This window comes from Triturus cristatus, chromosome 4_2, assembly GCF_964204655.1.
Source record: "Triturus cristatus chromosome 4_2, aTriCri1.1, whole genome shotgun sequence".
NCBI lineage: Eukaryota > Metazoa > Chordata > Amphibia > Caudata > Salamandridae > Triturus > Triturus cristatus.
Window position 1 is genome coordinate 262121595 of NC_140586.1, and position 26562 is coordinate 262148156.

General features: G+C 42.2%; 1 protein-coding gene across 2 annotated transcripts in view; it reads right to left on the reverse strand.

Annotated features, from left to right (window-relative positions):
- KIF14 (kinesin family member 14) overlaps positions 1 to 26562 on the reverse strand; it is a 624724-nt gene that overhangs the window by 142450 nt on the left and 455712 nt on the right. The window lies entirely within an intron of this gene.

The following is a 26562-nucleotide window of genomic DNA, read 5'->3' on the forward strand; positions in this document are numbered from 1 at the left end:
TATATATATATATATATATATATATATATATATATATATATATATATATATATATATATATATATCCAGCTCGACTTTCCGTCTTAATCCCTTCGCTCACGATCGGGTGCTTCCAACGCGGTGACGGACACCGCGTACAGTCCAAGCTCTCGGTACACCAACAGATACCAGCACTCACGGGAACAGTGTTCTGAATTTTTTCTTTCAGAAACTCACAGCAAAACGCGTTTCGGATACCGCCTTTGTCAATTGCAACCGGCGTCGACTTTCAGTGAACATAAATACATGCCTTGTCTCATAAACAACAACAGAGGACTTACTTCAGTCCTACGATGGCATCCATTACTAAACATGCAAATCATTCTTACATTTGAATGCGTACATTGAAAAACAATCACGCCCTGCATGGGCATTCGTAATGGTTAACGAATTTCAACTTGTATATATATATATATATATATATATATATTTTCACACAAAGTGCCCAAAGCATTCAAGGACGCACTCACGATGTATGCCACCATCCGGTTTATTTAAGGAGAGAACCAGCGTCTTCAATCCCTCTTTCACAATTATAAGCCTGACGCGTTTCGAGGCTAAAAGACTCTTATTCATAGGCAGCTTGACAGCGAGTGAGCAGAGAGGCTCCAATTAACTATTTTCAAGCATGATGTCAATTTATGCGCCCCCAGTGGGCTATTGCGGAGTGCAAGTTGAGTTGCGTGCTTGCTGGGATTTGTAGTCCAGTTAAATTGGAGCTTGCATATTTTCCCTAAGTGGGTTCTGTTCTTCCACGCCTGTTTCCAGCACAGTGTATGCGGACTAATAAATATACCGGCGCCTCATCCAAAGACCTACTAAAGGTATGAAACGCTGCTGAAATGAATGCGGGGAAGAACAGAACCCACTTAGGAAAAATATGCAAGCTCCAATTTAACTGGACTACAAATCCCAGCAAGCACGCAACTCAACTTGCACTCCGCAATAGCCCACTGGGGGCGCATAAATTGACATCATGCTTGAAAATAGTTAATTGGAGCCTCTCTGCTCACTCGCTGTCAAGCTGCCTATGAATAAGAGGCTTTTAGCCTCGAAACGCGTCAGGCTTATAATTGTGAAAGAGGGATTGAAGACGCTGGTTCTCTCCTTAAATAAACCGGATGGTGGCATACATCGCGAGTGCGTCCTTGAATGCTTTGGGCACTTTGTGTGAACATTTTCTACACGGCAGCCCTGCCGTGAAGGACTGCACCGCCTCGGGACTACAAAGAGGGGCTGTGTGGCGGGAACTGAATCCACGCCTGTTTCCAGCACAGTGTATGCGGACTAATAAATATACCGGTGCCTCATCCAAAGACCTACTAAAGGTATGAAACGCTGCTGAAATGAATGCGGGGAAGAACAGAACCCACTTAGGAAAAATATGCAAGCTCCAATTTAACTGGACTACAAATCCCAGCAAGCACGCAACTCAACTTGCACTCAGCAATAGCCCACTGGGGGCGCATAAATTGACATCATGCTTGAAAATAGTTAATTGGAGCCTCTCTGCTCACTCGCTGTCAAGCTGCCTATGAATAAGAGGCTTTTAGCCTCGAAACGCGTCAGGCTTATAATTGTGAAAGAGGGATTGAAGACGCTGGTTCTCTCCTTAAATAAACCGGATGGTGGCATACATCGTGAGTGCGTCCTTGAATGCTTTGGGCACCTTGTGTGAACATATATAATATAATATATATATATAATATAATATAATATAATATATATATATATATATATATTCACTGAAAAAACCATAGGTTTCACACATGTTATAGTTAGCTGGACATTTTACTGATAAAAAAACAATGAAATTCCCCCGTTATAGTTACTGTAGGCAACTATAACTCACGCGACCGTAATCCTCTGCTGATGCTAATACTGTATTTAGACACTTATTTGCCCATGTCTTCTTCCATTAAATTTTAGCTATACATATATTACAAATATTTTTTTTTCATAAAGACACATATGTCATCAGCAGAGGATTACGGTCGCGTGAGTTATAGTTGCCTACAGTAACTATAACGGGGGAATTTCATTGGTTTTTTATCAGTAAAATGTCCAGCTAACTATAACATGTGTGAAACCTATGGTTTTTTCAGTGAATTTGCAAGGTTTTTTAAATGCTAATTCCTAACTATAACGTGTGTGAAACCTATGGTTTTTTCAGTGAATTTGTACGGTTTTTTAAATGCTAAGTTACTTTACGCCATTTGTGGCGTGCGCGCCCACTTAACGCAGTTCGTTCCGTGCGCGCACGGTGCGCTTCGCGCACCGTGCGCGCACAGTGAGCACGCGGTGCGCGAAGCGCACCGCGTGCCCACGTTACGCTAGATGGGCCATGAACGCACGATGCGCTTCGCGCACCGTGCGCACATGGAGGTCATATGATGAGCATCGTTGTGACAGGTAAAATATATGTTTTGTTTATCTCTGATGAGCCATGCTCAAAAGGTGCCCTTCGGCCACCTTTTGCACAAGGGGTGGGGAGAATGTGGATATTTTTTTTTTTAATTATTTCTTACCGTACGCGTACGGTAAGCGTAATCGGCGAAATTTTCGAAAAAATTAAAATTGCCTTTTTTCACTTGGGGGATCGTTGGGGACTCCCTCGACATGGCTAGGTGCTTGTGAGCTGTGTAAACAGCCCCTTTACATAATTTGCACTTTGTTTTTCAACCCCCTGTCAGAGTGCGAGAGAGAAAATGGCGGCCGCCGCTTCCTGGTTTCGACCGATTCGAATGTTTACTAAGATCTAAGAGCCAATCAGAATCGCGCTCGCGCACGCCACCGTACGCGTACGGTAAGCGCACCGTAAGCGCACCGTAAGCTGCCATAGATATATATATTGATTTAAAGGCTATTTTCTCGGAATCTACTGAACAGATTTACACCAAACCTACAAAAGGCACTTCCTTGACCTGAGGACTACCTCTCTGCCAAATTTCAAGTAATTCTGTTCAGCCGTTCGGGCTGTAGCTGTGTCTAAAGGTCCTATGGAAAAATGCATGGGAAAAACGCGTTTTGGGACCCCCCTTTTATCTCAGCCCCCGCTTGACAAATCCCCCCGAGACTTTCAGGGTAGGAGCGGAGCGTAGCGCCCCACCTATTTTGAAAAATTCGCGAGGATTCGTCAACCGGCGCCAAAGTTATTCAAAATAGAATGTTGCGGATTTCCTATGGAAACGTGGTCCTAACTATAACTACCTACTGGCGACCGCCAGTAGGTAATATATATATATATATATATATATTCACTTAAAAAAACATAGGTTTCACACATGTTATAGTTAGCTGTACATTTCACTCGTAAAAAAACAATGAAATTCCAGGTTATAGTTAGATCAGGTAACTATAACTTGCGCGCCCACAATAAACTGCTGATGACGTCACATATTACATCACTCATGACATGGTCAGTGACATCACTCATGACATCAATGATGACATCTGAAATTACACATTGTGGATTGGGGTCGCGCAAGTTATAGTTACCTGATCTAACTAGAACGTGGAATTTCATTGGTTTTTTACGAGTGAAATGTACAGCTAACTATAACATGTGTGAAACCTATGGTTTTTTAAGTGAATTTGCAAGGTTTTGTAAATGATAATTCCTAACTATAACGTGTGTGAAACCTATGGTTTTTTCAGTGAATTTGTACGTTTTTTTAAATGCTAAGTTATGTATTTTTTTTTTCTGGTTTTTCACTATGCGCACACCCTTATATATATATATAATTCACTGAAAAAACCATAGGTTTCACACATGTTATAGTTAGCTGTACATTTCACTCGTAAAAAAACAATGAAATTCCCCCGTTATAGTTAGTGCAGGCAACTATAACTCACGCAACCGCAATCCTCTGCTGATGGTAATATTGTATTTAGACAATTATTTGCCCATGTGTTCTTCCATTAAATTTTAGCTATACATATATTACAAATATTTTTTTTTCATAAAGACACATATGTCATCAGCAGAAGATTGCGGTCGCGTGAGTTATAGTTGCCTGCACTAACTATAACGGGGGAATTTCATTGGTTTTTTACGAGTGAAATGTACAGCTAACTATAACATGTGTGAAACCTATGGTTTTTTCAGTGAATTTGCAAGGTTTTTTAAATGCTAATTCCTAACTATAACGTGTGTGAAACCTATGTTTTTTTCAGTGAATTTGTACGTTTTTTTAAATGCTAAGTTACTTTACGCCATTCGTGGCGTGCGCGCCCAGTTAACGCAGTTCGTTCCGTGCGCGCACGGTGCGCTTCGCGCACCGCGCGCCCACTTTACGCAGTTAGTGCCGTGCACGCACGGTGGTCACGCAGTGCGCTGCGCGCACCGCGTGCCCACGTTATGCGGGATGGGCCATGTACGCACGATGCGCTTCGCGCACCGTGCGCACATGGGGGACATATTATGCGCATCTTTGTGAAATTTATTCTTTGTTAATTTCTTATCTCTAATAAGCCATGCACAAATGGTGCCCTTCGGGAACCATTTGCACACGGGGTGGGGAGAGTGTGGATAATTTTTTTTTTAAAAAATTTTTTACCGTACGCGTACGGTAAGCGTAATCGGCGATTTTCCGAAAAAAAAATAATTTTTTTTTTGGGCTTGGGGGTTGTTTGGGGACCCCTATATCAATGCTGGGTGGTTAGGATCTCAAGAAACTGCCTCTTTAGACATTTTTTGGCTTCGTTTTTGCTGCCCAACTCAGAGAGCGAGAGAGAAAATGGCGGCCGCCGCTTCCTGGTTTCGACCGATTCGAATGTTTACTAAGATCTAAGAGCCAATCAAAATCGCGCTCGCGCACGCCACCGTACTCGTACGGTAAGCTTATGGTAAGCGCACCGTAAGCGCACCGTAAGCTGCCACAGATATATATAATCAAAATCGCGCTCGCGCACGCCACCGTACTCGTACGGTAAGCTTATGGTAAGCGCACCGTAAGCGCACCGTAAGCTGCCACAGATATATATATTGATTTAAAGGCTATTTTCTCAGAATCTACTGAACAGATTTACACCAAACCTACAAAAGGCACTACCTTGACCTGAGGACTACCTCTCTGCCAAATTTCAAGTAATTCTGTTCAGCCGTTCGGGCTGTAGCTGTGTCTAAAGGTCCTATGGAAAAATGCATGGGAAAAACGCGTTTTGGGACCCCCCTTTTATCTCAGCCCCCGCTTGACGAATCCCCCCGAGACTTTCAGGGTAGGAGCGTAGCGTAGCGCCCCACCTATTTTGAAAAATTCGCGAGGATTCGTCGACCGGCGCCAAAGTTATTCAAAATAGAATGTTGCGGATTTCCTATGGAAACGTGGTCCTAACTATAACTACCTACTGGCGACCGCCAGTAGGTAATATATATATATATATATATATATATATATATATCTGGGGAAGTGGAATCAGTGAGTGGGTATGTAGTAACTGGTATTGGTGTGTCAATGGTTTCAAATATGGTACTCTGTATTTTACAGTGAGTGATGTAAGGTTAGACTAGTGTATGATGAGGTATCAGATTGTCACGTGGATGATGTCACCAGTGATGTCATTTGAGATGTCAGTGATGTCATCAGTGATGTCACTGACCATGTCATGAATGATGCAATATGTGACATCATCAGCAGTGCATTGCGGGCGCGCAAGTTATAGTTAGTAGAACTAACTATAACGGAGGAATTTCTATGGTTTTGTACGAGTGAAATGGCCAGCTAACTAGAACACCCCTGAAACCTATGTTTTTTTCAGTGAATTTCTAAGGTTTTTTAAATGCTAATTTCTTACTATAACGTCTCTGAAACCTATGTTTTTTTCAGTGAATTTCAAAGGTTTTTTAAATTCAAATTTTTAAGTGTGATAGTAGTTATACCTATTTTTTGTACTGATTTTCTACAGTTTTTTAACTGTTTATTTATATATATTTTATTCATTAAATAACATTTTTCTGAAAATTGCAAAAAAAAATCAAACTGAAATATTGATACATTTTCTTGTTATCACTTTTTTTTCGGAGTGGCGCACTCCAAGTATACCCATCACGGTGGGTGCGCGCATTCTAGCCGCAATTTTAGAAAAGTCGTGAAGGATCCGCTTACGGTGTGCGACGGCTGCGTGTTTTTCAGTTACATCATATACATTTAATATTACGTGATTTGCGCGATTGGTGTGCGACCAGTCCGTGACTCCTGCTCCCGCGCATTCGCGACACATACGCATTACGGTACGAAATGCTTGCGCAGTTGCAGGTTCCTCGTGACGTCATATACGTGCTGGGGTGCGCTGGGTGCGCAACAAAAAAATTATGTTCCAAAATGATATGTATGTGTCTTTAATATACATATTAGGGCAAGAGATCATCTAAGATATTCATAAAAATAATATATTTGTACTTACAATAAACTTATATTATTTTTAAATATATTTTCGCAAAGTCAGTGCATGCATCGTGAGTGCAGAGAACCAGGTCAGCAGAGCTGCTGTAGAGCCAGAGAAACCAGGTCAGCAGAGCCGTTGTAGAGCCAGAGAACCACGTCAGCAGAGCTGCTCTAGAGCCTAAGAAGCAGGTCAGCAGAGCTGCTCTAGAACCAGAGACCCAGGTCAGCAGAGCTGCTCTAGAGCCAGGGACCCAGGTCATCAGAGCTGCTCTAGAGGCCGAGAACCAGGTGAGCTGCTGTAGATCCAGAGAAACCAGGTCAGCAGAGCTGCTTTAGAGGGAGGGAACCAGGTCAGTAGAACTGCTTTAGAGCCAGAGAACCAAGTCCACAAAGCTGCTCTAGAGCCAGAGAACCAGGTCAGCAGAGCTGCTTTAGAGCCATAGAATCAGGTCAGCAGAGCTGCTTTAGAGGCAGAGAACCAGGTCAGCAGAACCGCTTTAGAGGCAGAGAACCAGGTCAGCAGAGCTGCTTTAGAGCCATAGAACCAGGTCAGCAGAGCTGCTTTAGAGGCAGAGAACCAGGTCAGCAGAACCGCTTTAGAGCCAGAGAACCAGGTCAGCAGAGCTGCTTTAGAGCCAGAGAACCAGATCAGCAGAGCTGCTCTAGAGCCAGAGAACCAGGTCAGCAGAGATGCTTTAGAGCCAGAGAACCAAGTCAGCAGAGCTGCGTTACAGCCAGAGAACCAGGTCAACAGAGCTGCTCTAGAGCCAGAGAACCAGGTCAGCAGAGCAGCTGTAGTGCCAGAGAAACCAGGTCAGTAGAGCTGCTTTAGAGCGAGATAACCAGGTCAGCAGAGCTGCTGTAGAGGGAGAGAACCAGGTCAGCAGAGCTGCTTTAGAGCCGAAGAACTAGGTCAGCAGAGCTGCTCTAGAGCCAGAGAACCAGGTCAGCAGAGCTGCTGTAGAGCCAGAGAAACCAGGTCAGCAGAGCTGCTGTAGAGCCAGAGAAACCAGGTCAGCAGAGCTGCTTTAGAGGGTAGGAACCAGGTCAGCAGAGCTGCTTTAGAGCAAGAGAATCAGGCCATCAGAGCTGCCTTAGACCCAGAGAACCAGGTCAGCAGAGCTGCTTTAGACCCAGAGAACCAGGTCAGCAGAGCTGCTTAAGAGGGAGAGAACCAGGTCAGCAGAGCTGCTTTAGAGCCAGAGAACCAGGTCAGCAGAGCTGGTTTAGAGCCAGAGAACCAGGTCAGCAGAGCTGCTCTAGAGCCTAAGAACAAGGTCAGCAGAGCAGCTCTAGAGCCAGAGAACCAGGTCAGCAGAGCTGCTTTAGAGGGAGAGAACCAGGTCAGCAGAGCTGCTTTAGAGCCAGAGAATCAGGCCATCAGAGCTGCCTTAGACCCAGAGAACCAGGTCAGCAGAGCTGCTTTAGACCCAGAGAACCAGGTCAGCAGAGCTGCTTTAGAGGGAGAGAACCAAGTCAGCAGAGCTGCTCTAGAGCCATAGAACCAGGTCAGCAGAGCTGCTTTAGAGCCAGAGAACCAGGTCAGCAGAGCTGCTTTAGAGGGAGAGAACCAGGTCAGCAGAGCTGCTTTAGAGGAGAGAACCAGGTCAGCAGAGCTGCTTTAGAGCCAGAGAATCAGGCCATCAGAGCTGCCTTAGACCCAGAGAACCAGGTCAGCAGAGCTGCTTTAGACCCAGAGAACCAGGTCAGCAGAGCTGCTTTAGAGGGAGAGAACCAAGTCAGCAGAGCTGCTCTAGAGCCATAGAACCAGGTCAGCAGAGCTGCTTTAGAGCCAGAGAACCAGGTCAGCAGAGCTGCTCTAGAGCCTAAGAACAAGGTCAGCAGAGCTGCTCTAGAGCCAGAGAAACCAGGTCAGCAGAGCTGCTCTAGAGCCAGAGAAACCAGGCCAGTAGAGCTGCTTTAGAGGGAGAGAACCAGGTCAGCAGAGCTGCTCTAGCGGGAGAGAATCAGGCCATCAGAGCTGCCTTAGACCCAGAGAACCAGGTCAGCAGAGCTGCTGTAGAGGGAGAGAACCAGGTCAGCAGAGCTGCTTTAGAGCCGAAGAACTAGGTCAGCAGAGCTGCTCTAGAGCCAGAGAACCAGGTCAGCAGAGCTGCTGTAGAGCCAGAGAACCAGGTCAGCAGAGCTGCTGTAGAGCCAGAGAAACCAGGTCAGCAGAGCTGCTTTAGAGGGTAGGAACCAGGTCAGCAGAGCTGTCTCAGAGCAAGAGAATCAGGCCATCAGAGCTGCCTTAGACCCAGAGAACCAGGTCAGCAGAGCTGCTTTAGACCCAGAGAACCAGGTCAGCAGAGCTGCTTTAGAGGGAGAGAACCAGGTCAGCAGAGCTGCTTTAGAGCCAGAGAACCAGGTCAGCAGAGCTGCTCTAGAGCCAGAGAACCAAGTCAGCAGAGCTGCTCTAGAGCCATAGAACCAGGTCAGCAGAGCTGCTTTAGAGCCAGAGAACCAGGTCAGCAGAGCTGCTCTAGAGCCAGAGAAGCCAGGTCAGCAGAGCTGCTCTAGAGCCAGAGAAACCAGGCCAGTAGAGCTGCTTTAGAGGGAGAGAACCAGGTCAGCAGAGCTGCTCTAGCGGGAGAGAACCAGGTCAGCAGAGCTGCTCTAGAGCCAGAGAACCAGGTCAGCAGAGCTTCCAGCGTTAATACACCACTCTACTACTACTCTACCACTCACTCCTCTACTACTCACTCTCTACCACTCCACTCACTCCACCTCCACCCCACCACTCACCTACCACACTCTCCACACTCCCACTCACTCCTACCACTCACTCTCCACCACTCCTCTCCACCACTCCATCTCACACATCACTCCTCCACCACTCACTCTCCACCACTCACTCTCCACCACTCACTCTCCACTACTCACTCTCCACTACTCACTCTCCACTACTCACTCTCCACTACTCACTCTCCACTACTCCACTACTCTCTTACTCTCTCTACTTCTCACTCTACTACTCTCTCTACTACTACTCTCTAGTACTCACTCTACTACTCTCTACTTCTCTCTCTACTTCTCTCGCCTACTACTTTCTCTACTACTTTCTACTACTCACTCTCTAACACACACTCTACTACTCGCTCTCTAGTACTCACTACTACTCACTCTACTGCTACACACACTCTCTACTACTCTCTATTACTCACCCTCTACTACTCTCTACCTCTCCCGCAACACCTCTACCTCTTCACCTCTACCTCTCTCTACAGGCACACATGTGCACATATATATATATATATATATATATATATACATATATTTATATACATACACACACACACACACACACATAAACATATATATAATCTGCATATCTATATAAATACAATCTTTACTACTAACTCTCTACTGCTCTTTACTACTCACTCTCTACTGCTCTTTATACTCACTCCCTACTACTCTCTCTACAACTCTCTACTACTCACTCTCTACTACTCACTCTCTACTACTCACTCTCTACTACTCACTCTACTACTCTTCTACTCTCTCTACTACTCACTCTCTTACTACTCTCCACTACTCACTCTCTACTACTCTCCCACTACTCACTCTCTTACTCTCCTACTACTCTACTACTACTACACTCACCTCCACTACTCCACTTCCTCTACTACTCACTCACTCTCCTCTCTCCTTCTCTACTCACTCTCGACTCGCCTTCTCTACTACTCACTCTACTACTCCTACTACTCCATCTACTACTCTCTACTACCCTCATTCCTACTACCACTCTCTAACCACCCTCTACCACTCACTCTCTACCACTCACTCTCTACCACTCACTCTCTACCACTCACTCTCTACTCTACTACTCACTCTCCACTACTCACTACTACTCACTCTCTACTACTCCACCACTCTCTTACTCTCTCTACTTCTCACTCTACTTCTCACTCTACTACTCACTCTACTACTCACTCTACTACTCACTCTACTACTCACTCTACTACTCACTCTACTACTCACTCTACTACTCACTCTACTACTCACTCTACTACTCACTCTACTTCTCACTCTACTTCTCACTCTACTTCTCACTCTACTTCTCACTCTACTTCTCACTCTACTTCTCACTCTACTTCTCACTCTACTTCTCACTCTACTTCTCACTCTACTTCTCACTCTACTTCTCACTCTACTTCTCACTCTACTTCTCACTCTCTACTTCTCACTCTCTACTTCTCTCTACTACGCTCTCGACTACTACTTTCTCTACTACTTTCTACTACTCACTCTCTAACACACACTCTACTACTCGATCTCTAGTACTCACTACAACTCACTCTACTGCTACACACACTCTGCTACACACACTCTGCTACACATACTCTCTACTACTCTCTATTACTCACCCTCTACCTCTGTCTCTACTACTCTCTACCTCTCCCGCAACACCTCTACCTCTTCACCTCTACCTCTCTCTACAGGCACACACACATATATATATATATACATACATACATACATATATATATTTATATACATACACACACACACAAACATATATATAATCTGCATATCTATATAAATACAAATATAAATGCATGCAACATATATGCATACATATGCATGTTATGTACATGAAAGTTTGAAAAACACTAATACAAGCAAAGCTAAAAAGCCACCTAATTACAAACAGAATTGCTTTAACTTAAACGAAGGCGAGACCTATTGCATTTCCAATGCTTGTTTACTTTGGTTCCATCAAGAAGGCATTCAGATGTGTCACACATTTGCCATACATTTGGAATGTTAGCACTCTAGTTGCTTATTAGATCACTGTAGTAAAGCTACTGCTCACCAGGGAAGTCTGCTGCTGGAATTGAAAGAGCATGTTTCGGTCTGCATGTCAGAATTTTTTAATGAAATAGAAGAGGATTTGAGAAGTCACTCAAAATGTGCCCTAATTTTTCTTTTTCCAGCTTTTTCAACATTTCTATGGCAAAATGAACCCCTCATTTTGTTCCTTTTAAATTAAACTACTCACTCTTCTACTACTCACTCTCCACTACTACTCTCTCTACCTTACTACTCTACCTACTACTCCTTAACCTCTACTACTCACTCTCTACTACTCACTCTCTACTACTCACTCTCTACTACTCACTCTCTACTACTCACTCTCTACTACTCACTCTCTACTACTCACTCTCTACTACTCACTCTCTACTACTCACTCTACTACTCACTCTACTACTCACTCTACTACTCACTCCACTACTCACTCTCTACTACTCACTCTCTACTACTACTCTCTACTACTCACTCTCTACTACTCACTCTCTACTACTCACTCTCTACTACTCACTCTCTACTACTCACTCTCTACTACTCTTCTACTCTCTCTACTACTCACTCTCTACTACTCACTCTCTACTACTCTCCACTACTCACTCTCCACTACTCACTCTCTACTACTCTCCACTACTCACTCTCTACTACTACTCACTCTCCACTACTCTCTACTACTCACTCTACTACTCGCTCTCTACTACTCTCGACTACTCGCTCTCTACTACTCACTCTACTACTCCCTACTACTCCATCTACTACTCTCTACTACTCACTCTCTACTACTACACTACTCTCTACTACTCATTCCCTACTACTCACTCTCTACCACTCACTCTCCACTACTCACTCTCCACTACTCACTCTCCACTACTCACTCTCCACTACTCACTCTCCACTACTCTCTACTAACTCTCTACTGCTCTTTACTACTAACTCTCTACTGCTCTTTACTACTCACTCTCTACTGCTCACTCTCTACTACTCACTCTCTACTACTCTACTACTCACTCTACTACTCACTCTACTACTCACTCTACTACTCTCCACTACTCTCCACTACTCACTCTCTACTACTCTCCACTACTCACTCTCTACTACTACTCACTCTCCACTACTCTCTACTACTCGCTCTCTACTACTCACTCTCTACTACTCTCGACTACTCGCTCTCTACTACTCACTCTACTACTCACTCTACTATTCCCTACTACTCCCTCTACTACTCACTCTCTACTACTACACTACTCTCTACTACTCACTCTCTACTACTCCCTACTACTCTCTCTCTACTACTCCCTACTACTCTCTCTCTACTACTCACTCTCTACTACTCCTCACTCTACTACTCTTCACTCTACTACTCACTCGCTGCTACTCTCTCTGCTACTCTATTACTCATCCTCTACTCTCTACCTCTCTCCCTCTCTACTACTCTCTACCCGCACAGATATGCACATATATATATGCATATATATATGCATTTATATATGAGTATATATATACATACATAAACATATATATAATCTGCATATCTATATAAATACAAATATAAATGCATGCATACATATACATATATGCATGCATATGCATGTTATGTACATGAAAGTTTGAAAAACACTAATAAAAGTAAAGCTAAAAAGCCACCTAATTACAAACAGAATTGCGTTAACTTAGACGAGGGCGAGACCTATTGCATTTTCAATGCTTGTTTACTTTGGTTCCATCAAGAAGGCATTCAGATGTGTCACACATTTGCCATAAATTCTGAATGGTAGCACTCTAGTTGCTCATTAGATCACTGTAGTAAAGCTACTGCTCAACAGGGAAGTCTGCTGCTGGTATTCAAAGTGCATGTTTCAGTCTGCATGTCAGAATTTTTTTAATGAAATAGAAGAGGATTTGAGAAGTCACTCAAAATGTGCTCTAATTTTTCTTTCTGCAGCACTAATCATACTTTCTATGGCAAAATGAACCCCCTCATTTAGTTTCTTTGCAAATTAAATGGTTTAAGTGTTCCCACTTTATTCCAATCAAGATGGCTTCAGGTGTGCCATACTTTTGTAATAAGTAAGACTGTTAGCGCTCTAGTTGTTCTTTAGAACACTCTGGGACATTCTGTCATTGGGCTATACATGGGCTACATCTGGGTGATATTTGTGCTACATTTGGGCTCTTTTGTCTCTGGTGGCCATCTTGGGAGACTTATTTGTTATGAAGTTTCCTAATTTCCTCATTTACTACAGTCTCCTCAGTAGGAATACTTTCAGTTTTTTACTTTATTCCATCAAGAAGGCATTCAGATGTGTCACACATTTGTTATAAATTCAGAATGTTAGCACTCTAGTTGCTCATTAGATCACTGTAGTAAAGCTACTGCTCAACAGGGAAGTCTGCTGCTGGTATTGAAAGTGCATGTTTCAGTCTGCATGTCAGAATTTTTTTTAATGAAATAGAAGAGGATTTGAGAAGTCACTCAAAATGTGCTCTATTTTTTCTTTCTGCAGCACTAATCATACTTTCTATGGCAAAATGAACCCCCTAATTTTTTTTTTTTTTTTAAATTAAATGTTTTAAGAGTTACCACTTTATTCCAATAAAGATGGCTTCAGGTGTGCCATATGTTGATCATAAGTAGGACTGTTAGCGCTCTAGTTGTTCTTTGCAACACTCTGGGAAGCTGCAGTAGAACACAAAGGAATCAACTGACAGTTTCTGCCCTTGTTGGATGTACATGTTTTACTGAGAATGTCAGACTTCATTCTTACATGACTGAGAAAGATAATGTGAATTTACAGAAAATATGCTCTCAGTTTAGCTTATAGATCACCTTCCAAACCTCTGCGGGAAAAGCATGAGAAAATAGTTTTCTCTCAAACATGATTCATGATATCCCAGCAGAAGGCTTTTTCACATAGTAAAATCACCTTAGAACATACCACAATTCCTAAAATGAGTATGGTACCATGAACAAATGATTTATAATGTAACTAAAGTCTTAAAACCTTCTATTAAATGCAATGCTTTTTAATGAGGTGCTATCATGTATATTGGTCCCAAGATGGCTGCCAACACTTCTTGGATGAAGTGCTGACAGCCAATCAGATCTCACTATGAGATGTGTGATCAGGATCCGCCCAGATATATATGTGATTTACACCATTAAAGCAAAAGGCACGACTCTGAACCAAGGTCTACCTTTCTGCCAAATTTGGTGTAATTCCGTTCAGCAGTTCGGGCTGTAGCTGCGACTAAAGGTCCCTATGGAAAATTGCATGGGGAAAACACATTTTGGGACCCCCCTTTTTTCTCGACCCCCGCTTGACGAATCACCCCGAGACTTTCAGGATCGGAGCGGAGCAGGCCACGAGTTTTGAACATCTCGCGAAGATTCGTCAACCGGCGCCAAAGTTATTCTAAATGGAATGTTGCGGATTTCCTATGGATAATAGGTCTTAACTATAACTACCTACGGGGGGGGGATGGATGGATGGATATGGATATATATATATATATATATATATATATATATATATATATATATATATATATATATATATATATATATATATATATATATATATATATATATATATATATATATATATATATATTCACTGAAAAAACCATAGGTTTCACACACGTTATAGTTAGGAATTAGCATTTAAAAGACCTTGCAAATTCACTTAAAAAACCATAGGTTTCACACATGTTATAGTTAGCTGGGCATTTCCCTCGTAAAAAACCAATGAAATTCCCCCGTTATAGTTAGTGCAGGCAACTATAACTCACGCAACCGCAATCCTCTGCTGATGACGTCAGATATTACATCACTGTATTTAGACACTTATTTACCCATGTCTTCTTCCATTCATCTTTAGCTATACATATATTACATTTTTTTTTTTCAGAAAGACACATATGTCATCAGTGATGTAATATCTGACGTCATCAGCAGAGGATTGCGGTCGCGTGAGTTATAGTTGCCTGCACTAACTATAACGGGGGAATTTCATTGGTTTTTTACGAGGGAAATGCCCAGCTAACTATAACACGTGTGAAACCTATGGTTTTTTAAGTGAATTTGCAAGGTTTTTTAAATGCTAATTCCTAACTATAACGTGTGTGAAACCTATGGTTTTTTCAGTGAATTTGTACGTTTTTTTAAATGCTAAGTTATGTATTTATTAATATATTTTTTTAAAGAAAACTTTTTCACGGCGCGTGCGCGGTGCGCTTTCACCCCCTCAGAGTGCGAGAGACAAAATGGCGGCCGACACTTCCTGGTTTCGACCGATTCGAATGTTTACTAAGATCTAACAACCAATCAGAATTGCGCTCGCGCACGGCAATGTGCGCGCACCCAGCGCGCGTACAGATATATATATTGATTTAAATGCTATTTTCTCTGGAAATACTGAACAGATTTACACCAAACCTGCAAAAGGCACTTAATGGACCTTATGGCTACCTCTCTGCCAAATTTCACGTAATTCTGTTCAGCCGTTCGGGCTGTAGCTGCGACTAAAGTCCCTATGGAAAAATCCATGGGGAAAACGCGTTTTGGGACCCCCCCTTTTTCTCGGCCCCCGCTTGACGAATCACCCCGAGACTTTCAGGGTAGGAGCGGAGCGCCCCATTAGTTTTGAAAATTTCGCGAGGATTCGTCAATCCGCGCCAAAGTTATTCAAAATAGAATTTTGAGATTTCCTATGGAAACTCGGTCCTAACTATATACTGGCGACCGCCAGTAGATCGATCACACACACACACACACTCGATCACACACACACACACACACACACACACACACACACACACACACACACACACACACACACACACACACACACACACACACACACACACACACACACACACACACACACACGCACACACACACACACACACACACACACACGTGTTACCATCCTTGTGGGGACTATGTGTGAATACCTGCCTTGTGGGGACTAACCTTTCCCAATGTTTTTAAAATACACGTATAACAGAAAAATGTTAAGAAAAAATTCATGATACAGGATCCTGCTTCAAATTTACAAATATATTGTTATTTAATCGTGCGCACAGCACCATACTTGTGGGGACTTGAACACGTGCTACCATCCTTGTGGGGACCTAGTCCCTAACACTATTTGTGATTGAATACAGTTGAAGGCACATGGCTAAATGTTTATTTCATCAACAATATACACAAACAACATTATACTCTATTCATATATAAATTTCTGCATATATACTAGGGGTATACATTAAAGACACATTATGTTAATGTGCAAGAAAATATCATATCATGCTTAAAGAAAGACCATTAAAGCTGTATTTAACCTATTTAGTAGTACTTAAAATCTTAGGAGGTAAGGGAACTAACACAAAGAAATTAACATATGGAACTAAGGAATATGGTCAAGTGGGACCCAGAGCTTGATTAGCTGCTTGCATTTTTGCCAAAATAGATGTTCAAGTCCCCACAGAGATAGTGGGTGAAGATCATTGTGTTTAAGTATCCATAGAAGTAGTGTGTACATTCAGAGCTTAAATCCAATTATAAAGAGTGTGAAACTAAAGGTGTTCAAGTCCACACAGAGGTTGTGTGTAATTATAGGAATGCTCAAGTCCCCACAGATATGATATGTTACTATAGCGATGTTTATGTCCCCGCAGAGATAGTGTATTATCATAGAGATGTTCAAGTCCCCACAGAGAGGGTGTGTTTTTATAGTGATGTTCAAGTCCCCACAAAGACAGTGTGTTATTACAGTGTTGTTCAAGTCCCCACAAAGATAGTGTGTTATTATAGCAATGTTTAAGTCCCCACAGAGATAGTGTGTTATCATAGAGATGTTCAAGTCCCCATAGAGATGGTGAGTTATTATAGTGATGTTCAAGTCCCCACAAAGATAGTGTGTTATTACAGTGTAGTTTAAGTCCCCACAAAGATAGTGTGTTATTATAGCAATGTTTAAGTCCCCACAGAGATAGTGCATGAAGGTGATTGTGTTTAAGTCCTCATTAAAATAGGGCCCAAGTCACAAAGGTAAACTTAGACCAAAAGTCTAACTTTACTACTTTTCAATATTTACAAAACCCCACACAGAGAATGTGAAGCTGTTGATGTTCAAGTCAAAGCAAACACAAGGAGATGATGGACGGAGTGCTGAAGCCTTTTAGGCACTCAACCCCAGTCACAGATCTGGGGTCAATTCATCATCTTTCTTTAGCTCACTTCACCACACCAGTTCAGACCCAGCTCTATACAAATCAGTCTTGACCCTGTGCATCATGCGAACAATCCAGCCCGAACTGCCAATCCAGGTCTTCCCTGGACCTGAAACAAGCATCCTGGGACAAGTTTCAGGGTAACACCCCCTCATCAGCCAGGCTATCTTGAATCCAGTGGCAAAGTGAGCAAGGAACACACATCTGAGCATACCCTGCCAACTTAGGGTGAACAAAGCAAACACAAGGAGATGCTGGACGGGGTGCTGAAACTTTTCAATCACTCACCCTCAGTCACAGATCTGGGCTGAATCCATCATTGTTCTTTAGTTCCCTTCGCCACCCCAGTTCAGATCCAGCAATATGCAAATCAATCTTGACCCTGTGCCTCATGGCACCCCCTGGTGCTTCAAGTCGAAACAGAGCTTGCGTTTGATTACACGAATGCTTGAGTCCCCACAAAGATGATATGTTTTTATAGTAAGTTCAAGCCCCCACAAAGATAGTGTTTTATTGTAGTTTTTTTCCAGCCCCCACAAAGATAGTGTGTTAATATAGCTATGTTTAAGTACCCACAGAGATAGTGCATGAAGATGATTGTCTTTAAGTCCTCATTAAAATGGGGCCCGATTCACAAAGGTAAACTTTGACCAAAAGTCTAACTTTACTACTTTTCAGTATTCACAAAGCACCATACAGAAAATGCAAAGCTGATGATGCTCAAGCCAAACAGTGCTTACGTGTAATTACAGGAATGCTCAAGTCCCCACAGAGATAGTGTGTGATTATAGTATTATCATGGTCACCAAAGGGAATGTGTGTGATTATAGACATGCCCAGGTCCCCACAGAGATAGTGTGTGATTATAGACATGCCCAGGTCCTCACAGAGATAGTGTGTGATTATAGAGATGTCAAGATCCCTACAGAGATAGTGTGTGATTATACAGATGCCGAGGTCCCCACAGAGATAGTGTATGATTATAGACATGCACAGGTCCCCACAGAGATGGTGTGTGACTATAATATTACAACGGTTGTCAAAGAGAATATGGGTGATCATAGACATGCCCAGGTGTCCTCAAAAACCTACAGCCACTTAAACCCCCAAAATTCACTTGCCACTCAAAAACCCATACCCACCATAAAAAAGCCTCTGTGGCCCAAATACCCATACAAACTCTAAACCTTAAATGATTCATTACCACCTAAAATAACATACCAGCCCCAACCCCTGAATGTTCCCTTGCCACCCAAAAACCATGCCAACTCTAAATCCTAAAAAATCCTTTTCCACCCAAATACCCACACCCACCCTAAACCTTAAAAACCCTTGCGACCCAAAAACCCATAACCACTGTAAAATCTACAATATCACCAAAAATCTCACACCCACCCTGAACACAAAAAATTCCCTTGCCAACCATAAAAACCCATGCCAATCATAAACCCTAATAAATCTCTTACCACTCAAAAACCTACACCCACACTCAATCCTAAAAATTCACTTTCCTCCCAAAACCCATACCCACTCTGAAAAATCCCTAGCCACCCAAAAACCCATACAAAAACTACACCTAAACAATTCATTACCACCCAAAAACACATACCAAGCCTAAACCCTAAAAAATTCCTTATCACCCAAAAACCCATACCCATCCGAAACCATAACATTTCCCATGCCCCCAAAAATCCACATCCACATAAAACATTAAAAATTCCCTTGCCACTTAAAAAAACATACCCACCGTAAACCCTAAAAAATCCCATGCCAATTAGAAACCTATGCCCATTCTAGAAATAAAAATTCCCTTGCCACCCTAAACCTTAAAAAGTCCCTCGCCTCCCAAAAACACACATCCACTCTAATCCCTAGAAAATTACCTTATCATTGAAAAACCCATACCCACCCAAAACCATGAATTTCCCTTACCCCCCAAAATCCACAGCCACTCTAAACCTTAAAGATTCCTTTGCCACTTAAAAACCCAAACCCATCCTAAATGCTGAAAAATCCCTTACCACTCAAACACCTACACCCATAATAAACCCTAAAAATTCACTTGCCTCCCAAAAACCAATACCCTCCCTGAAGAAACCCTTGCCACCCTTAAACCCACACAAATACTACACCTAAACGATTCATTACCACCTGAAAACCCTTACCCAGCCAAAACATTTAAAAATCCCTTACCACCCAAAAATCCATACTAACCATAAACCCATAAAAATTCCCTTATCACCCAAAAACCCATACCGAACCAACACCATAACATTTCCCTTGCCCCCAAAAATCCACACCCACACTAAACCTTAAATGTCCCTTGCCACCCAAAAACCATACATACCCTAAACAATCAATCCCTTACCAATCAAAAACCCATACCCACAAAAAATGTCCTTGCCACCCTAACAAATCCCTTGCCACCCAAAGACCCATACCCACCCTAAGCCCCAAAAATTCCCTTACCACCCTAAAACCCATACCTACCCTACCCTTAAAAAATTCCTTGCCTCCCAAAAGCCCATACCTACCCTAACCCCATAAAAATTCACTGGCCACCCAAAAAACCATACACAACCAAAACCTGAAAAGTACCTTACTACCCAAAAACACACAACCACTGTAATCCTTAAAAAGTCCCTTATCATCCAAAAACCCATACCCACCCAAAACCATGAATTTACCTTGCCCCCAAAAAATCCACACCCACTCTAAACATTAAAAATTAGTTGCCACTTAAAAACCCACACCCAAACCCATACCCATCCTAAATGCTGACAATTGCTAAACCTTAAAAATTCCCTTTCACCTAAATCCCATACCCACCGTAAACCCTAAAATGTCACCATGCCACCCAAAAATCCATACCTACCGTAAACCCTAAAAAATCCCTTTCCACCCAAATACCCACACCCACGCTAAACCTTGAATATTCACTTGCCAATGAAAAAAACCATACCCACCCTAAAGCCTAAAAAGCCTTTATCACATAAAAACCTGTACTCACCCTAAACCCTATAAATTCCCTTGCCACAAAAAAACCCACCCCAACCCTAAACCCCAAAAATCCCCTTGTGACTCAAAAACCCATACACACCATAAATCCTACAAAATCCCTCACCACCAAAAATACCACACCCATCCTAAACGCTAAAAATACAATTGAAACCCATAAAACCAATTTTCCCTAAACCCTAAAAATCCCTTACCACTCAAAAACATGCACCCACCCAAACCCCAAAAATTCACTTGCCACCCAAAAACCCATACCCACCATAAAACATCCCTTGTGACCCAAGTACCCATACAAACACTGAACCTTTAAATGATTCATTCCCACCTAAAAAATGCCTACCAGCCCTAACCCCTAATTGTTCGCTGCTACCCAAATACTGACACCCACCCTAAACCTTAAAAAATCCCTTGCGACCCAAAAACCCATACACACTGTAAAATCCACAATATCCCTTGCCACCAAAAATCTCACACCCACCCTAAACACAACATTTCCCTTGTCACCCATAAAACCCATACCCAACCTAAACCCTAAAAATTCTTACCACTCAAAAACCTATACCCACCCTATACCCTAAACATTCACTTGCCTCCCAAAAACCCATACCCACCCTTAAAAATCCCTTCTCACCCAAAAACCCATACAAACACTACACCTAAATGATTCATTACCACTCAAAAACCCATACCCAGCCTAAACCCTAAAAAATTCCTTATCACCCAAAAACCCATACCCACCCTAAATCCTAAATATTCCCTTATCACCCAAAAACCCATACCCGACCAAAACCATAACATTTCCCTTGCCCCCAAAAATCCACACCCACCCTAAACCTAATAATGTACCTTGCCACCCAAAAAGCCATACCCACCCTAAACGATCCCTTGCCAATCAAAAACCCATATCCACCCTAAAAATAAAAAATTCCCTTGCCACCCTAAACCCTAACAAATCCCTTGCCACCCAAACACCCATAGCCACCCTAAGTGTTCCCCTACCACCCAAAAAAATGATACTCTTACTAAACCCTAAAAATTTCTGGCAACCCTAAACCCAAAAATTCCCTTACCACCCAAAAACACATACCAACCCCACCCTTAAAAAATCCCTCGCCTTCCAAAAACCCATACCCACCCTAACCCCAAAACAATTCACTGGCCACCCATAAAACCATCCCAAACTAAACTGGAAAAGTACCTTACCACCCAAAAACAAACATCCACTCTAACCCCTAAAAATACCCTTATCATCCAAAAACCCATACCCACCCAAAACCATGAATTTAGATTGCCCCCAAAATATCCACACCCACTCTAAACATTGCAAATTCCCTTGCCACTCAAAAACCCACACCCAAACCCACACCCATCCTAAAAAAATGCTAAACCCTAAAAATTCCCTTGCACCTAAAAACTCATACTCACCCTAAACCCTAAATTTTCCCTTGCCACCCAAAAACCCATACCTACCCTAAACCCTAAAAAAAAACCCTTTCCACCCAAATACCCACACCTACCCTAAACCTTAAAAAATCCCTTGCGACCCAAAAACCCATACACATTGTAAAATCTACAATATCCCTTGCCACCAAACATCTCACACACCCTAAACACTAAACATCCCCATGCCACCCATAAAACCCATACCCACCCTAAACCCTATAACTGCCCTTATCACCCAAAACCCCATACCCACCCTAAACCATAACATTTTCCTTGCCCCCCAAATATCCACAACCACCCTAAACCTTAAAAATTCCCTAGCCACCCAAAACAACCATACCCACCCTAAACCCTAAAAAATCCCTTGCCAATCATAAACCCATACCCACCCTTAAAATAAAAATTCCCTTGCCACCCTAAACCTTAACAAATCCCTTGCTACCCAAAAATGCATACCCACCCGAAGCCATAAATATTCCCTTACCACCCAAAAAAAATACTCATGCTAAACCCTAAAAGTTCCTGGCGACCCTAACCCCCAAAAATCCCTTACGACACAAAAACCCATACCTACCCTAACCTTAAAAAATCCCTCGCCTCCCAAAAATCCATACCCACCGTAACCCCATAAAAATTGACTGGCCTCCCAAAAACTATATCCAACTTGGGGGCATATGTATTAAGCCCTTTTCCCGTTCGCAAATGGGCCGCTTCTCAGAATCAGCCCCTTTGCGATAGGGAAAAGGCCTTTTGGGATGTATCATCTAGCAGCAAAATGCATAAACATTATATAGTCAGCATTGTTACAATACCATAGAACACAAACGAGGATATCTTGTTATAAAAAAACAGTGGAAAAGGACTAAACGACCTTACCACCCTCCCCGTGGTAAGAGATAGTTTATTATAAAAAAGAAGACCTCCGGGCTTTGTCAGCAGAACCCCATACCTCAAGGCATAGATGCAATATTCACATCTCAGGACAACCACAGCTCTTCTCTTCGTAAAGGTGTCTCTCCAAGTGCGTTAAAACATGTTGCGCTTGCAATATTAAAGCACACGATTTCCAATAGTGCAGCTGTGTGTAGCATGTTATGTCTAGGTGCGAAGGACTGACCAGAACGGAATAACAAGGGGCATTGTTGTTTAACCTTGAACAATGTGTGCAAACTAAACCTCAGAGCACAGCAGAGAACGTTCAAGGTAGACAGGTCTCATGTGAAAGGAGCACAAACAGGGTCTTGCGAAATATATCCATGCAGTGTTGTGTGCAAAAGCAGCCTCATGGCAGCGAAGCTCATGCTAAATTAGCAAATGTCGACAATGGACCTATAAGCCATACTACATCCCCAAAGAGATAGTGTGTGATTATAGTGATGTTCAAACCCCAAAAATGATTGTTGGTGCTTGAAAATCACTATATTCACACACTGAGATAGTGTGCGAAGAAAATTGTGTTTACATCCTGAATGTAATTGTGGGTAAAGACAGGGTTCAATTTCACACAACGATAGAGTATGAGCATAATGATGTTCATATCAAGAGTTAATGTAATTGTATAGGCATGTTCTAGTCTCCACATGGTGTGTGGTTATAGTGGTTTTCTAGACCCTAGAGAGATAGTGTGTGATTATGGTGACGTTTAAGTCCCCACAGAGATAGTGTGTGATTATAGCGATGTTCATGTCCCCACATAAATATTGAGTAGTTATTGTGATGCTCAAGTCCCCACTGATATAGTGCGTAAAGATAATATTTTTCAAGTCCCCACTGAAATAGTGTATAAAGATAATGTTCAAGTCTCCAAACAGGTAGAATGTGAGGATAAGGATGTTGAAGCCCACACATAAATTGTATGTGATTATAGGAAAGTTCAGGTCCCCACAAAGATTGTATGTGATTGTAGTGATGTTTTAGTCCTCACAAAGATAGTGTGTGGTTATTGTGATTTTTAACTTCCAATGGAGATAGTTTGTGAAACCAAATGTGTTCTCGTCCTCTATGAAATAGTGTGTAAAGACAATTTTCTATCCACATTATGATGTTCATGTCCAAACATAGATAGTGTGTGATTATAGGAATATTCAAGTCCCAACAGAGATAGTGTGTAAAGGCAATCATGATCAAGTTCCCACAGAAACATGCAGCAATTATAGTGATGTTCAATTCCCCACAAAGGTAGTGTGAGATTATAGTGATGTTCAAGTGCCTACAAAGATAATGTGTGAATATAGTGATGTCCAAGATCCGCAGTGATAGTGTGTGATTACAGTGATTTTCAATCCCCCAAAATGATAGTGTGTGATTATAGTGATTTTCAAGCACCCACAGGGATAGTGTGTGACGACAATAGTGTTCACAGCCTCAATTTAATTCTGTGTAAAGACAGGGTTCAATTTCACACACAGATAATGTGTGTGGATAATGAGGTTATTATCAAGAGGTAAAATATAATTATATTGGTATATTCTAGTCTCCACATAGATAGTATGTGATTATAGTGGTTTTCCAGGCCCTAAAGAGATAGTGTGCGATCATGGTGACGTTTAAGTCGCCTCAGAGATAGTCTGTGATTATAGCGATGTTCAAGTCCCCACAGAGATAGTGAGTGGTTATTGTGATATTCAAGTCCCAGCAAAGTTTGTAAAGATAATCTTGTTCAAGATCCCACTGAAATAGTGCGAAGAGACAATGTTCAAGTCTCCTTACAGAAGATAAGGATCTTCATATTCAAACAGAGGTAGTGTGTGATTATAGGAACCTTAAAGTGCATAGGGACAGATGGGGTGTGAAAGTTATCATGTTCAAGTGTGTGACTAATGTAATGCTCAAGTCACCTCAGAGATAGTGTTTGAAGACGATTGTGTTCAAGTACCAATTAAGGTAGGGTCTAAATACAATTTTGTTTGGGTCCAGAGTGAAAAATATTTAAAGACAATGTTCAAGTCTCCACAAAGATAGTGTGTGAATCTAATGATGTTCAAGTTCCCACAGAGATAGTGTGTTATAGCGGTTATGAAGTCTCAACAAAGATAGTGTGTGATTATAGCCATATTCAAGCGTCATAGGGATAAAGTGTAATTACAGGTATGCCCCGGTCTCCTTAGAGATAATGAGTGAATATAGTGATGTACAAGTCCCCACAGAGATAGTGTGTGGATTAAAGGGATTTTCAAGTGCAAAGAGATATAGGGCCTGATTACAATGTCGGGCAGTCACCGTTACGGTCTCGTAACCGATCAACATTCAGTTGGCCGGTCCAGACACCGTGATGGTCGCATACTCCCATTTGTCTATGGGAGCTTGTGCTGCAGCTGTAAACAAGCCAGAGCACAAACTTCCATAGACAAATGGGAGAATCTGTTCATCCCTGGGTCCCATGACAGGAACCTCAGGGATGAGGGTATGGGGTTGTATGAGTCTTAAAGGGTTTTTAAGGGTCAGGGATGGGTAAGGGTATGGAAAGACAGGGTTTTATAGTGTTTAGAGAAGGGTGAAGGTAGAAGGTAGTAAAAGACTTTTAGGATTCATGAATGGTTGAGGCTACTGTGTAGTAAGGTTTATAAATAGTTTTAAGGTTAATGGCTAGGCAGGAGTGTGGGGTAGTAAGGTTTATTTAGTGTTTTAGAATGCGTAAAGATACAGGGTGGCAAGAGTTTTCAGGATTTTTTAGGGACGGGTATATGGTGGTTAGGGCAATTTAGGGATCAGGATGAGTAACAGGAAACTAAAGGGTTTTTAGGGTTCATGGATTGGTTAGTGTTAGACCTGTCAGCCTAAGCAAGGTCTTCCCCGAAACATTTTGCATTACTCCTACATATTTTTCTGATTTCGATTTTTTGTTCTTAGGACTCTGTGCACCTTATCCCTGCTATCCAGTGCTAAAGGGTGTGTGCTAATTCCTTAAAACATGTTAACATTGCCTCATTCCCAATTGGCACATTTTATGTATATATATATATATATATATATACTTAAGTAGCCCTTTCAAACATGTCTCAGGCCTGCCATTCCAGTGTGTTGTGTAGTTTTAAACTGCCATTTCAACCTGGCCAAATAAACCTTTTTCCAGGCCCAAACCTTCCTTTTTAATACATATGCCACCCTTTGGGTAGGCCCTGGACAGCCCAGATGTCCAGGGACAAGTTTTACATGTCCTCGTGATGAAAAGCTCTTAATTTTGTTTTGCACTGCTGCAAGGTCTACCTCTACCATAGGATAACATTGGAGTTACCTTATTACATTTAATAAACTATAACTTCCAAATGGGGAGAGTTAATCAATTCAAATTTTGTGTCTTTGGAATTGAATTTTAATGAAAATGCCCCTTTTAGATAGTTGGCATATTCCTGCCTTCGCCATTCACTGCCTGTAGACTGTCTCTGGTTCACATGACCGGCATTGCAAGCCACGAGTCGATAACTGCCTTGCCTACAACTACGGATTCTGCATCGCAGCCTCACAGCTCCTCGGAATCGATGCACTGCCTCAAGCCTACAGCGCACATGCGCTGTCTGTAAGACCTGGTGTAGTCAATAAAAGGACTGTATTCTCGCCTCCTACTTACCATTGGTGCACTCCAACATCGCTCTTCTTTGTTGACTCCTGTTTTGTTCCTCCAGCCGATAGC